Here is a 14,542-nt window from a genome sequence, read left to right as displayed (position 1 = left end):
ACATCCCCAAATGCCTAAGTGCCCTATGAAGCAATGCAAGCCTGCCTGCTAAACTTCCCCTCTCCTGAAGGGTCAATAACCCTTTCTCCTTGCTTCTACGTTGTTGGACCAAATTTCTCTAATTTAAGCCTGTGAGGTTAAAGTAAACCAGCAGGCTTGACTATTATTTGGTAAATCCAAGCAAAGAGGAGTGCTTTCCTGACTGAGGTCAGTAAATTAGGCATGAATTGAAGCAGGCAGCTCAAGAAGCCAGAAAGCAGACCCACTCCAAAGAGTTCACACAGAGAGTAGCCAGCACATTGCCTCTGGGCTGAGACACCAGATCCAAGCTAAGAGGGTAAGCTAAGTTCAGTTGTCATAGAATGACATCAACCAATGATAGTCAGCATTTCGAGATCAGAGTCAAGCTCCAACCTTTGCTGGGAGAGAAGTTTGAAGAGGAGCTGTGGGGACATCCAACTCCATCCTGCTAGACAGAGTTCTGCCAGCTTGGGCTGCTCTAAAAGGCCAGTGGGATGTGTCTTTCAGTGGGTGCCAGAGGTCCTCATAAAGGCTCCATCTAGTTCTGTCGTAAGTAGGATAGACAAAAGCTTCTCTGAATTCCTAGAAAAATGGAACCGATGCCTTCCTCTTAGACTTGGAAAACGAAAGACGTTTTCCTAGGAGTCAGACTTTACAAATTTCTTGTTTTCTATTATTCTCCCTCCACAAGATCTTTTTAAAATATTTTTACAGATTGATCATAATGGGAGAATAAGGGAAATATAGGACACGACAAGCAGTTAGGAGCAAATGAACCATGTTCATTGTGAGCTGTGTTCATGCTGACCGATATATATATATATTTATCTATTTGCATTTTACAATTGTTAATTACAAAAACGTGACAAAAGATGAGGTTCAGAACCACACGAGTTTCACAAATTCATTAACTCTTCGTGGAGCCAGTACTGGGTGCCAGGCCCTGTAGAAACAAAAACAAGGAAACAACATCCTGCCCTTGAGAGTTCCCAGTCCAGCGAGCCAGACACACAAGAAGTAGATAGTGACAGCAGGATGGGCCAAGGACTAATAATGTTCTGGACTGCCCAGGTGCATTATTCCTGGACTGTCCAGGAACTTTGGGGTGGGGCATTAAGAACCTAGGGATGAGAAGAGGTCATCTGGAAGACCTAGGACAATAGCAAAAGCCATTCAGGAGCTCAATCTGCCCCAATCCAATAATTTTGTGTGATGCAAACCCAAACTTGATAAACACTTTCCTTGTTCCTTGAGAAACTATCCTATTCCTTCCTTTCCTGGTGCAGCCCAAAGAGGCTGGAATACCAAGCAATTGGCTCTCACAAACATCTGTCAGTGAGGAATAGTCTTCCTTATTTTTAATTGAATTATAACATGTATATATACATAAAGTAAACAAATCTCAAGTGTAAAGCTCAATGAATTTTTTCATAAGTTAATGCCAAGTAAGCACTACCTACATCATGACACAGACATTCCCAGCACCCACAAGGCTGCTTCATGCCTGTCCCAGTGACTACCCACTACCCAGAAATAACCATCATTCTTATTCCCATTGCCATTTATTGGTCTTACCTGTTCTTGAACTTCACATAAACGGAATTACACAGAATATAGTCTTTTGATTCTGGCTTCTTTTGCTCATTTTCAGGTCTGTGAGATTCACCTAACGTTTCTTCATACAATAGCTTGTTGCTTTTATTTTTGTGATGTATTCCATTGTATGCAAATACCACAGTTTGCTGGTCAGCTGTACTGTTGATGGATATTTGGGTGTTTTCTATTGGAGATATCATGCATAATGTCAATTTGAACGTTCTTATGCTTGTCACATATGTACTCATTTCTCTTAGGTAGAATTATCTGATGAAAGGATACAAGTATAGGTAGTTCTAGTAGGTGCCGCCAGCCGGTTTACAAAGCAGTGGTACCCATTGACATTCCCATCCATGGTGTCTGAGAGTCCCAGTTTGAGCATTATCCTGAATGCATGTTCCCCTCAGCATCTCTGTGTATAAACTGGGGGTCTAACCCAGAGAACAGAGAAATTTGCAATACATCAAACAGATTCAACATGCAGCTATTTTCTGACTGACATGCTATGCCCTCCTGCAAGAGGATTGAATGAAAGAAAGTTAGTTGAATATGCAAATAGGGAAGCACAAGCTAAGAAAACAACAAATGGGTATAAAGCTGGGTTCTGCCAGCTGGTCAGCCTGTTGGACCTGGGCTGACAGCATCTACTGTGATGGTCCCTCCGCAGGTTTCTTCTTAACATTGGCTGAGCATCCTCGTTACCACTCCACTAATGGGCTTAAGGACCAGAAGAGCTGACCTGGAATCAACTGGGTGCTGTGCACAAGTACTGGTGGCTTTGGATACCTTCTCTTGGGGAAGTCCTTCTGCGTTATCAGTACTTGGCCCTTCAGCAGCCAGCCACAAGTAAATTGCATGTGTTTGGTGACCCCACAGCTCCGTGGAGGAAGTACCAGGGAAATAGTAAGGGTGCTCTCGAATCTCTCTAGCAACCAATGCGTCAGCACACACTGGGGGAAGGTGTGCCTTTCACATCTATTACAATAACAAAGGTAAAAAGCAAGACGGAAGCCACTAGTCTAACTATCCTTACTGAACCTTCAAAGACTGCTCAGAAAACATTTGAAGATATTGCAAATGACTATTCTTCCGAAATACTAAAGTTTCCTTAAAACAGGGCAGCAGAACACATTTTACAGTGTGTCCTTTAACAGTGTAAAAGATTAATAACAGACAGGAGGAAAAACTGACTGTAGCCTAACACTTTTCACAAATGCTACCCTTTGCTCTTCAGAATGGCATTTTGAATCGAGCAGAGCCAATATCATTACTATCAAGCTACTTGATATATTCCATCACCAAAAGGACTATTTCCTGATCAAAATAAACCCTAAAACAGAACATGCAGACTTCATAAAATTGAAACGATGGCATTATTAAAGAAATTCTAGATGCTAATTTTTTTAAATTTATTTTTACAGTCATAATGAAAATTAAACAAAGGGATACGAGCATGCACATAAATGCAGGCGTTCTTGTATACAGGCAACAATAAGAGTACTTTGAAATTTCACGTGATCTTTCCAGAAATTCAAGATGTTTACCTTAAATTTGACCAACAAGCATGAATAGAAGTCTAACTTAAAAGAGAGAGTCTTGACCTTCTAGAGAGGTGGTGAAATTCTCCAGTGCTCTAGAAACTTCTAGATGACTTGAACAGAGACATTTTCCTTTGACAAGAGCTATTTTTCCTGAAGAATTCCTAAAAAACTGCCTGGCTTTCAAAACTCCGCATTTCTATTTTGAGACTGGGAAAGATGTTTCTATCAAAATTTTCAAGGGTTCTAACGTGGGTTCAAGTTCAAGTGAGGAATCTGTAAGAGAGCAGGAAGGTTTCTGCTTTCCCTGTCATAGAAAGAATTACAGGCAGGCAACAGCTGGGTCTTCAACAAGATGTGTGTGGGTGTCCTGAGCTGGCCTAAAAGGTCTCTCCAGCTTCGCTTACATTATGGAAATAGCTATAGCTTCAAGCTCTATTGCAGTCCTCTCGTTAGAATTATTTACTGCTGCAAATAATTTTTGCAAACATCAGCAAAGCTTGTGTCACCAGGAGCCCAACTCAATCACTGAATACAAATAAGCAGCCTTCTCCCCAAGGGCCAGAGGGGAAGCCCTCTTCCCCATTTACAGAGGAGCGGAGTCACAGACGGACTGAAGTTTTGATGCTCAGCTTTGATTTATGTCTCCTGATTCGGGAAAATGGACTGACCTAAGAAATCCTTGTCTCATTCAGTTGACCACCAACGCCAAATGTATCGGGAAGAAACAGCAGTCATAATGACCACCCTCCCTGTATTAAAGGAAAAAAAAGTGCTTTCTCTGCAAGGGTCAAGCCAAGACCCATTCCAACTATTATTTCCTCATTATTGCCTGTGTCTAAGAGTAACCTTCCAGCTAAACAAAACCAGCAGGGCAATTACATTTCGAACTTCTCTTGGAATCTAGACTCCATGGTAACCCTATGCTTTGAGCTACTGACCTCCTGGGGAGGAAATTGGTGTCCCCTGTTTATGGAGGAAGTGAATTATGCCCCAGAGGCCCTGGGTCACAAGCTGACATTCCATTCTGTTTGTGGGCAAAATGGTTCCATTTTGCTATTGACACCAGTAGGCAGTGATTTCATTGACCTAAAAGTGAAGCCACTAGAATTGCCTCTTTAAGCGGAAAAGATTATCAAAAATATCTCTAAATTATGGTTAGTAAAGAGATGCCTGGCATATTGCTGCTCAACCACAACTCTTTTTCAGCAGGTGGCCTAACCTTCTGTTTAAGAATTCGTCAAGATGCTTGTCAGAATATGCGCCACATATTTGAAACATATACCCTTAGTTTTTTTTTTAATCCCTCCACTCCCAAGTGTGAAGAAAACAGAACTAAACGGATTGTCCTTAAAGTGAGGTCCAACATCCCATCTATGCATCTCATTTTTAGGCCATGAACACTGGCATTGGCTTCAGAGAGTTAACTTTTATTCCTGCATCCAATGACAACTTTTTGATAGTGTTGGACAAGTTATTCTCTCTCTCCATATCTGTAACCAGATCACAAAAAATGATGTAGGAAAACTGTCACAGGAGTCCACAAAAAGGAGGTATTTGTGGTGATTTCTTTTTAGAATAAAGGAATCAAATCACACTGCAAATGGGTGCAGAGTTCCTTTTTAGGATGACGAAATGTTCCACAATTATGTTCACCATCCTGTGAATGTGCTAAGAACCACTCAGTTTGCGTACTTTGAATGAATTGCATGGTATATGAATTACATCTCAATAAAGCTGTGATATTAACAAAAAGAATTAAGTCATGATGATAATTTAATTATCATACCACTATTTTTATGCATTAAGCAATATAAACAGCCACTTTCATAATATGACTACAGTGTGGGAATAAAATATTTGAAAAGACAATAATAGCAGTTGGACTACCTCAGCGATAATCTTTTAAAAGTGGTTCACTGAAACAAAGAATAAAATTTCTATCTGTAGAGGGTTATAGAACACCATATTGTTGTATTATTGTGGTGACTTTATTTAGCCAAGCCTACATGCTTGGCTAACACAAAGTGACCCTTTGTGTCAACAAGGTCAGTTTCTGCGCATGAGACCTGGGTAGTGAAAGGAGCAGCCAGTGCTCATTTGAATGAAAGGAGTCATTGTACATCATGTACATCTCTGCTCCACTTAAAATCTGATTTCTAACTGTTGCAGTGGATCCATTACATGTCAAATGGGACAGGATATCAGCCCAACACTTTAAAGAAGGAAAATACCAATAGGTATAACAAATCCTAGAATATATCCATATCCTTAACCCTGTTGTCACACTTGTAGAAATCTATCCCAATGAAATGAAGCAAAGAACTATGACCAAAATTTTCACACAGCATCACTTCTAGCAATAGACTTTAGAAAATGACCTAGGTATATACATACGGATGTATGTGTAGACATGTATTTCAGAATATTGTGAAAATCCACTTTATGGCATATTATCCAGCTATGAAAAAATTTTTATTATGTTAAAAAAAGATAAATGTTTAAAAATAAAGATACAAAAATTATTCTCTCCTTGAGTATGAGTGAAACAGTGACTTGCTTCTAGTGAACGGAATATGGTAGAAGTGATGGAATGTTAGTTCTTAGATTGCCTGTAGTTTCCTCGTGGGGGTTTAGTGTCTCTCTCCCTCAATTTCTCTCTTCTCTCATCACTCAGTCTGGAGGAAACTGTGCACAAAGTCAGCCCTGCTAAGTGGGAAGGCACCTGCCACGTGAGGACCCTGGGGCAGCCTGTGGAGAGACCACGTGGTGAGAAATCGAGGCCAGCCAGCAACCGCACATGAGTGAGTTCACAAGTGGGTCCTTCCCCAGTCAAGCCTTGCGCCGACTGCAGCCCCAGCCAAAAACTTGATGGCGACATCATGAGAGATCCTGTCAAAATCATTGAGCTAATCAGCTTGGGGAGGCTTGTCCCAGAGAAACTCTGTGAAATAATAGTGTTTGTTGTTCTAAGCCACTAAGTTAAGGACACTCACTTACACAGAGTAGATCACTGACACTCATAACAGAAAAAAATTATGGGAAAATATACCAAAATGCAAACAGAGGAAAATTGGATGACAAAACATTTTCCCTCGTTTTGTCTCTCTTTTCAAAGAATCTATAATTAAAAGTATTCATGACAGCCTGCTTGAAAAATGTTTTCGTTCCTTTATTCCACAAACAGTAGCTTAACTTTTTCCCAAACCCTAAGTATCTGAAGGATGTGAGCTTTACTCTTTTTTCAAATTTATTTATTTTCGATGTAAATCATAATATATTTCAAATTGTGTGTAGATTACATCATGTTCACCACCCAAAAACTAATTATAGTCCATCCTCTCACATGTGAGCCTAATCACCCCTTTTGCCCTCCCTGCCCCTTCCCCTATGGTAACCACCAATCCAATCTCCGTTGCTATGTGTTTGTTTGTCATTGTTTTTATCTTCTACCTATGAGTGAGATCATATGATATTTGACTTTCTCCCTCTGACTTATTTCACTCAGCATAATACCCTCAAGGACCATCCATGTTGTCACAAATGGCCGGATGTCATCATTTCTTATGGCTGAGTAGTAGTCATTATGTATAAATACCACATCCTCTTTATCCATTCATCCCTTGATGGACACCTACGTTGCTTCCAAGTCTTGGCTATTGTGTATAATTCTGCGATGAACATAGGGGTGCATGTATCTTTACACCTTTGTGTTTTCAAGTTCTTTGGATAAATACCCAGCAGTGGGATAGCTGGATCATACGGTAGATCTAGTCTTAACTTTCTGAGGATACTCCATACTGCTTTCCATAGTGGCTGCACCAGTCTGCACTCCCACCAGCAGTGAACAAGTTTCCCTTCTCTCCACATCCTCTCCAACATTTGTTGTTTCCTGTCTTGTTAATGATAGCCATTCTGACCGGAGTGAGGTGATACCTCATTGTACTTTTGATTTGCATTTCCCTGATAGTGAGCTTTATTCTTGTTCAGAGATACATGTGGAGTCGGGGAGGGGAACGCTGTCCCTTTAAGACAGGGGTCGATGTATACGCTGCTAGATACTGCTAATGACTAAAACAACAGCAGGCAATCGTTGAACTGTGTTCTTGCTCATTTTGGAGTTTATCCTGATGCAACCATATTCTCTTATGCAGCACTTTTTTTTTGACAAATGCTATGGATTTGTAAGAAGGCCATTTATTAGCTTTGTAATCTCAGGTACTTAATCTCTCTGTACCTCCATTTCCTCATCCGTAAGATGGTGATAATTGTCCCTTTCTCATAGAGTGGTTGTGAGAATTAAGTGAAACAAAACATGCAAAGCATCTCATATGGGGCCTGACACATAACAGCTTTGCAGAGGTAGCTATTATTGTTAAGAATATTAAGAGGACCACAAACAACAGGTGATCTGAGCGGTTCGTTTGATGGGTGAGTTCTGGGCTAAGGAATCAGAGAGGATTGGTAATAACAGGCCCAACCAAGCCAGGTTCACTGAGTCTTCAGATCCTCAACCCTTATCACGATGCCTTTTTCAGGAAAAATTATTCTGCTGACTTGCGCCTAGAGCTAATTTGTCACTGCTGGAAAATGATCACAGGGACCCAAAGCTTGTGTCCCCTTCCATCTGTCTCAATAGGATTTTATCTTTTTTTAACCCTCAAATTACGGATGTGTATTTTGACCCTAGGTAAAACCGACCTCTGAACTTAGGAGGCTGTGTGTGATTCCAGCTCTTCCAAAACCCAAGAAGTGTGATTGATCCGGCACTCAATAGGCAGTCAAGAAGGAATTGGAGGCCAGTGCTGACTGGGCTTCCAGGCCACCTGGGCTAATGAGCCTCAAGCACCAATTTCCATTTGATCACAGCTTGAAACCTTTCACTCCAAAGGTGGTGTGTCTAATAACAGGGCAGTTAGCCCAATTCATCTTTCAGGGCAAAGGACCTTTCCAGTTTTTAATTAAAGACATAAAAAAGGTGAAAGTGTGTGAACCTGGCTAAATCGGGCAGTGAAATTACCAGAAGCACGTGGACCTGGCTAAAACAGGGCGGCGTTACCAGGAGGGTGAGCTGCAATTTCCACCCAGGCGTAACTGAGAAAGACATCTAATAACCAAAGTAGGGATGCAATCTCACCAGCTGCTTTGGAAATCTCTGCCTTCCATTCCCCAGAAAACTGGTGGACTGAGAGAAGTGGGGGTTAAATTTTAACCCTCCCTAAGAAGGGAAAATGAAAACAAATCTAAACTTCTAAACAAAGTAAACATTATTTTCAGAGGTATAATCAAATAAGCTGCTTGTTGAGAGAGACAGTATCAATTCAGTTCATTGACTAGACTTAGCTCTAAGCAGAACAGAAGACAAGAGAGCATACTGGAAAGAAAAACTGCTTCAGGCGTCAGGTAATTCAGATTCTGGTCCTGTTTGCATTACTGACTAGATGTGTGACTATGGTTACACTGGGCCCAAAGCTTGTGACTATTTCCTTCGGCCTTGATAGGATTGTGTTATTTTAAAAATCCTCAAATTTGGGATATTTATTTTGTCCCTACCTAAAATCGATCTCTGAACTTAGGAGGGTATGATTCCAGCTCTTAACTTCCTTCCATGTAAAATGAAAACATTGGAATAGTCCCATGGTACTTAACTAAGAATATGAATCAGAATCTCTTGAAATATTGTCAAATTCTCAAGGCAGATGTTATTCTGGATGCCACGATCTAACACTTCTAGGGCTAGGGTCTTGGCCCTGTTGTTTGAAAATGCTCTCCGGATGATTCTGATACGTGTTAAGAGTCAAAGGCAAGATGAGCTCTGGATGCATCCATTTCCAGCATCCTGTGGATCTATCCCTCCCGCCTATAAAGGTCCTCGATGCCTCACTTCACTTCTCCCAAGGTTGGTCCTGGGGCCCTCATATCAGCATGAACTTCACCATTTACCTAGAAGATGGCTTGCTCATAGGCAAGTGTCTGGCATCACCCTGAAAATGTTAAGTCTGAATGAGAGTAAATTGGTGTCGTGAAGAATTCTTTCCACGTGTGTACACATGCACACACGCAGAGCTGGCAGGCAAAATCACACCATTCCTCAACACTGTTCTGATGCTCAGCTCCTGGTCAATTATAAGATCCAATGTCCTGTTCCACTGCGACTAGGAACCTAGGGCCAGATGACGGGAAGGCAAGTTGTGAACAATTACTGAGCATCCAAACATTACAAGAGCTATTTCTTTCCATCAATGATACAACCCATTTGACACACAAGGAATACATGTTAAATACAGCCCTATATAACAGCCAGGAAAGTGACGAGAGGATAATTGTGCCATTTAACCTAGGGAAATAGCTACTTCTATGAAGACAACACAGACATGAAATGTTGAACCACAGCTCTCCTCGTTAATACGAAAGGTCTTCATACAGGAACAAATGTGAAGGACAGACCAGCAGAGAGAAGCCTGGAACTCTCACAGCTCGGTTCATAACACAGCAACCTTACCTGTTCACTTTTGAATGATTATTAACCAAGCACCATCCATGTGGAAGAGACCTGAGCTCACCAAATAACCAAACTTGGAGACACCATTATATCTGAAAACGAAGAGAGTGACAGTATTTGTTCAGGATCACAGAGAGGCATATGACCTTGAAATCCTATAAACGAGTCATGACAGAGTAGACGCCATAGGCATGTGACATGTTCAATCACTCAGGGGCCACACTTAGAAGGTGCCACACTTGGCCTAATGCTCTGCTGTCACTGTCTTGAAATTCTTAATACTTTTTAAGCATGGGGCCCCACATTTTTATTTGCACCGGGCCCCACAAATTATGTAAGCCAGTTCCAGTCATAGCAATTGTTCAAAAGAATAGAATGTGAGTGATCTTTTCCATTAGCACTTTCAGAGCACGTGGCACAAGTTGTGTTGCCTGTGGAGGAGCTGATGTCATCACCACCGGCGGGTTGAAGGGCTAGGATGTGGACTCGAGGCTGACTGAATCCAAAGCCTGCAACTCCAAGGCAGAGAGGAAATGTGACGTCCTGAGACATAGAAGGACCAGCCACCAAGACCCGGGGGCTCGCGCTCTCTCCTGGTATGAACTGGATGTGCCCAAGCAGCAGGCGCTGGCCTTAGAAAATGACCCTGGCAGCTAGAAGGGAAACTGCTAATGTTCCACCCCGAATGGAACCAGGCAAAGAACCACAATCAGACAAGGGTGATTTTCTTCTCGGCCAGACTAACTTCAATAAGTCCAAGCATTAGCCAGTGTGTCTTTCTCCAAAAAGCCCCCACAGCACTAGAGGAGTAACCGTAGGAAAATCTGTGAGTGCAAAGGTGATTTAGTGGGAAAGTTGTGGAGAGCACGGACGAGAACAGCAAATGCCAGGCTCAGCGTTGGGATGAAGGTGACCAAGCCAGGAACTCTGAGAAAGTCTCACCTTACACTCGCTCCTTCCCCAAGATGCCCTTGCTTATCCCACAGAAGTGGAAGGTGGGCTCATTTCTGTTCCTCATCTCCACTTAGGAAAAATCTAAATATGAAACACAAACCTCGAGTCAGATATCTGAGGTCGATTCTGAGAAGAAGGGAAATGGACGGATGACTATGAGAAAGATGGATTCCGAGAGAACCAGGGTTTCAAGGGGAGGGACAGGGGGCAGGTCAACACAGCAAGAAAGAGCAAGAATGAGGTGGTCACCTGCCCCGGGGAAGAGTGGAGGGGGGATTGAAATAACACCCTGACTGGGCAATCCCAGGAAGAAAGCTGTAGACTAGCTCAGCTCCCAGACGGCACTCCCCCTCACAGCTAGCCACTTTGTTGACTCTGTCTCGGGGCCTGTCACAGGAGCTGCATGCCCAACAGAAGGCCCTGTGGCTACTGTCCTTGCTGTGGCCCAAAGGAGCAGCCCTGTTCAGTGCAGTTGAACAAGAGGCCACTGGATCATTTTGTGAGGTTCCTCAATAGGGTTGCCAGATAAAATACAGGATGCTAAGTGAAATTTGAATTTCAGATAAACAGTGAATAGTTTTTAGTATAAGTATACCCCAGGCAGTAATTGGGACATACTTAATGCTAAAAAATGATTTGTTATTTTTCTGGAATTTGAATTTAACTGAGCAGCCTGTATCTCATTTGCTACGTGGGCCACTCAACTCAGAGAAGGCATCCTTACTTGGGCCATCCACTCTATCCTCTCGTTGGCCTGTCTCCGTCCTCAAATCAGAGAACAGACTTGAGCTCGGGTGCAGCAGGACATTGAGCCTCTTGGATGGAGGCAGGGGAGAAATACACATAACTCTCCCCCTCCCCCATCTCAGTTATTTTCACACACACCCCAGTATCCAGCAGACACCCCCTCTGAACTGCCACACTACCCTCCTTGCTTCTCTCCTAAGGAAGACGGAAACCAGCTCCCACGGTGGGAGTCATTCAACAGCCAAGGCCTTACAAGCCATCAGCTACAAAATTCATCCTTTCTTTCATTCATTTCTTCAACAATGGCATTGGAGACAAAGGTATGGATAGAACAGACAAGAGCCCAGCTCACATGGAGCTTAAAACCTAGTTGCGGTAGAAGTCGAATGAATAAATAAACAAGACATTTCCAAAGGAATGAGTGATACAGAAAATACAGGAGAACAATGCAATAAAGTGATCTGGGTGTCGGGGAGTTGCCGGGCTGGGTGAGAGTGGGGGCTACTCTAAAATCTGTTATGAGAAGGACACCCCCAGGAGGTGGTAGGATGAAGCCTAAGTGTCAAATATATGAGCAGATCGGAAGCAGTGTGCTTCAGGCAGAGAGGATCCTAAGTGCAAAGACCCTGGGGCAAGAACAAGCTTAATTCCTGTGTCCCCAGAAGAATGAAGACCAGCATGGCTCAGCGGGGAGAGAAGGGAGCCATTTATGGATGCGAGCAGAGGCCAGATAAAGCAGGGTCTTGAGTCCTCAGTACATCAGAAACAACGGTTTTCCTATACCTGAAAGCCCATCTCCTAGAGGACCCTTTACCTACCCCTTTCCCAGGACCAAATAAGTAACAACCGTAAAGCGCTGTGCACATTGCCCCCAAGGGAAGTAAAGAGCCGGCAGTATTGAGGCCTCCACCACATCCTGAGCTGCTATAATCCTCACTTACTAACCGCACCTGCTTCCAGCCAGGCACTCTCCCAGTCACTTAACAGATGCTATCTCTCTTCATTCTTCCAGCAGGCCTAGGAGACAAGTGGTGCTTTCCCCTTTGACAGATGAGAGCACTGAGGCTCAAAGAGGTCAAGTTATAGACCAAAGCCACACAGCCATCCAAGTAGCAGAGTCAAAGTTGTATAACCCAAGCAAGTTTGTAGGTACGCAGCTCTCATTCCTCCTGCCAGACTCCGTAATTATCCTTTTGCCCAACTGCAGGCTTTGAACCCACATCCTAAAGATCCCACTCGCCTCCCCCACTACTGTCAGGTCATACCACTTCCTGAAATTGGGCCTCTGGCAATCACAGAGTTCCCCCTGAACCCCAGTGCCTTTTCAGAACCAAGTGCCTTAAAGCAACTGAAGAGTTCTTGGAGACAAAATAGTAGTTTTCAACCCACTTTGAAACTCACTTTCTCTAACCCTTTCATTATGCAAGGTGGATCAATAATTTAATATGATTAACAATGTGGTTTTCAGAATACATAGTTCTTTCTTAGCATTCACCAGCTACCACATGCACCATTTATCTGTCAATCAATTTGCCTTGATGAGGGCTCTTATCTCCCTCACCACTGTGGTCCCAATGTGAGTATGCTTCCTGAAGGATGATGGAAGAAACAGTTACCATCCTCCATATGAGGCCATACCTGACCAGGTGCTTATGATCTGTAATAAAGTAAGCTACCAGCAGAGATACATACATGTAACGGATAGGGATGCAGGAGGCCCAGTCTAATACGTAATTCCTCATTCTCATCACGATAGTCCAATTTGCTTGGTGTCACTGTGCCTTAAAGTTTGGCAGCTGCAATCTGAGGGAAAGAGCACAGTTCTTGGAACCAGCCCACACGCGCTCGTGTCCCTTCCCTGCCACTCCCTGGCTCGGTGACGACATCCAGTCGCTTCAATGCATGAGCTTTAGTTCTCACTTGCAAATAATAACACCAGCTTCCATCACTGGGCCAACGCTAGGAGGCACATGCTGGGCTAGACTCCAGATACGTTACATCTAATCCTGATAAAAACTCTCACAGGTAAACATGTTCTTTTGCCCCCATTTTAAAGATTAAGAAACTGAGTCTCCAAGAGATGAAGTAACTTGCAGAGGGTCACATATTTAAAAGGTAAATGAGCCAAGTTTCAAGGTGGAGTCAATTTGCATCCAAAGTCCAATCTCTTTCCACTGAAATTCACAACCTCCCTTATAATCGCCTGCCAGTGGCTGTTCCTCGAGAAACACAAGCACACACAGGGTGGAAGGGAAAGGAACAGTGGTAAAGGAACCAGAGGAGCCCTTGTGGTCCTCTGGGGCCAGGTCCTGTGAAAATGATCCCCAGGCATGGGCTCGGCCTGCATATGGCCCCCGTCCGTGTGTGGCCCACCATCCGACAGATGCCTAAGCCCACAGTGTCAGCACCCCCATCATGCAGGCTCCTTAAATGGTCTTTTTCTGCAAGATACACAAACATCCTGCCTCAACGTAGCCAGGTCGGACAGACAGTCCCAGGACTCAGTGCAGGCGAGACAGCAGTCAGTACTTCTGGAGTGCCAGCTTGTGCTGTCGCAACCTTGCTGGACCCCTAAACCATTCTGCCTCTAGTTCCTCTTAATTTAGAATTCATTACATCTCCCTTTCCATGAAAGATAAACCAATAGCTGCCCTTGACAGCTGTTTTCTCCGGGGTCATTCCTTCTGTCTGCCCAGCTACTCTTTCTTGGGGGATTTGAGCGATGTAATGTTAGTACTATCAATTTCATTCAATCCTTCCAGTGTAGTCTACCGGGACTGGGGAGGCAGTCAAGCCGAATGCCCTTAACTGTTTGCGCACTGTGTAAGCCAGAGATGGAGGGAAGGAAGGACATAGAGAACAAGGTTCCAAAAAAAAGAAAAAAAGGTCTAGTACTGAGTCTGTGGAAAGTAGACAAAGAAGAATGAGGAGAGCAGCAACCTGGAGTGGTCATATCAACTCAGCCCAGACCCTGCTCCATTGCTGGGTCCAGTGGGCAGCTCACAGCTGCATACCTTGAATGGGATGCTCAGCTACAGAAGCACAAAGAGCTAATGCACCCAGCAAATTATTTACCAGTCAAGGAAAGAATCCACCTCTTTGCACCTTTATGTAGCTCTATTTGGCAATTGCATTGTGGATAGGCCTCGCAGGAAATCCAGACCCAAATGAATGGTGGAAAGGA

At 43.4% G+C, this 14,542-nt stretch overlaps 2 long non-coding RNA genes across 7 annotated transcripts in view; both read right to left on the bottom strand.

Moving 5' to 3' along the window:
- The window catches only part of LOC103562241 (uncharacterized), a 224,079-nt gene that overhangs the window by 89,471 nt on the left and 120,066 nt on the right, over nt 1-14,542 (bottom strand). Inside the window, exons 10-13 of one of the 6 annotated variants that reach the window (XR_011539865.1) lie at nt 13,051-13,161; nt 10,600-10,692; nt 9,658-9,749; nt 8,426-9,318 (exon numbers count right to left, since the gene is read on the bottom strand). The exons of the other annotated variants lie outside the window; for them this stretch is intronic. This is a non-coding gene — a long non-coding RNA (uncharacterized lncRNA). Of the gene's footprint in view, nt 1-8,425; nt 9,319-9,657; nt 9,750-10,599; nt 10,693-13,050; nt 13,162-14,542 lie in introns of those variants that run through there. 6 annotated transcript variants of the gene reach the window in all.
- Nucleotides 783-2,379, bottom strand: LOC139083279 (uncharacterized). Its single transcript, XR_011539876.1, has 2 exons — nt 1,597-2,379; nt 783-964 (listed from the first exon to the last, which is right to left on the bottom strand). It is a non-coding gene; the product is annotated as an uncharacterized lncRNA (long non-coding RNA).

The sequence above is a fragment of the Equus przewalskii genome, chromosome 1, assembly GCF_037783145.1.
Source record: "Equus przewalskii isolate Varuska chromosome 1, EquPr2, whole genome shotgun sequence".
In the NCBI taxonomy this organism is placed as follows: domain Eukaryota; kingdom Metazoa; phylum Chordata; class Mammalia; order Perissodactyla; family Equidae; genus Equus; species Equus przewalskii.
The sequence above is the reverse complement of the archived record's forward strand: the minus strand, read 5'-3'. Positions and strand labels throughout refer to the sequence as shown.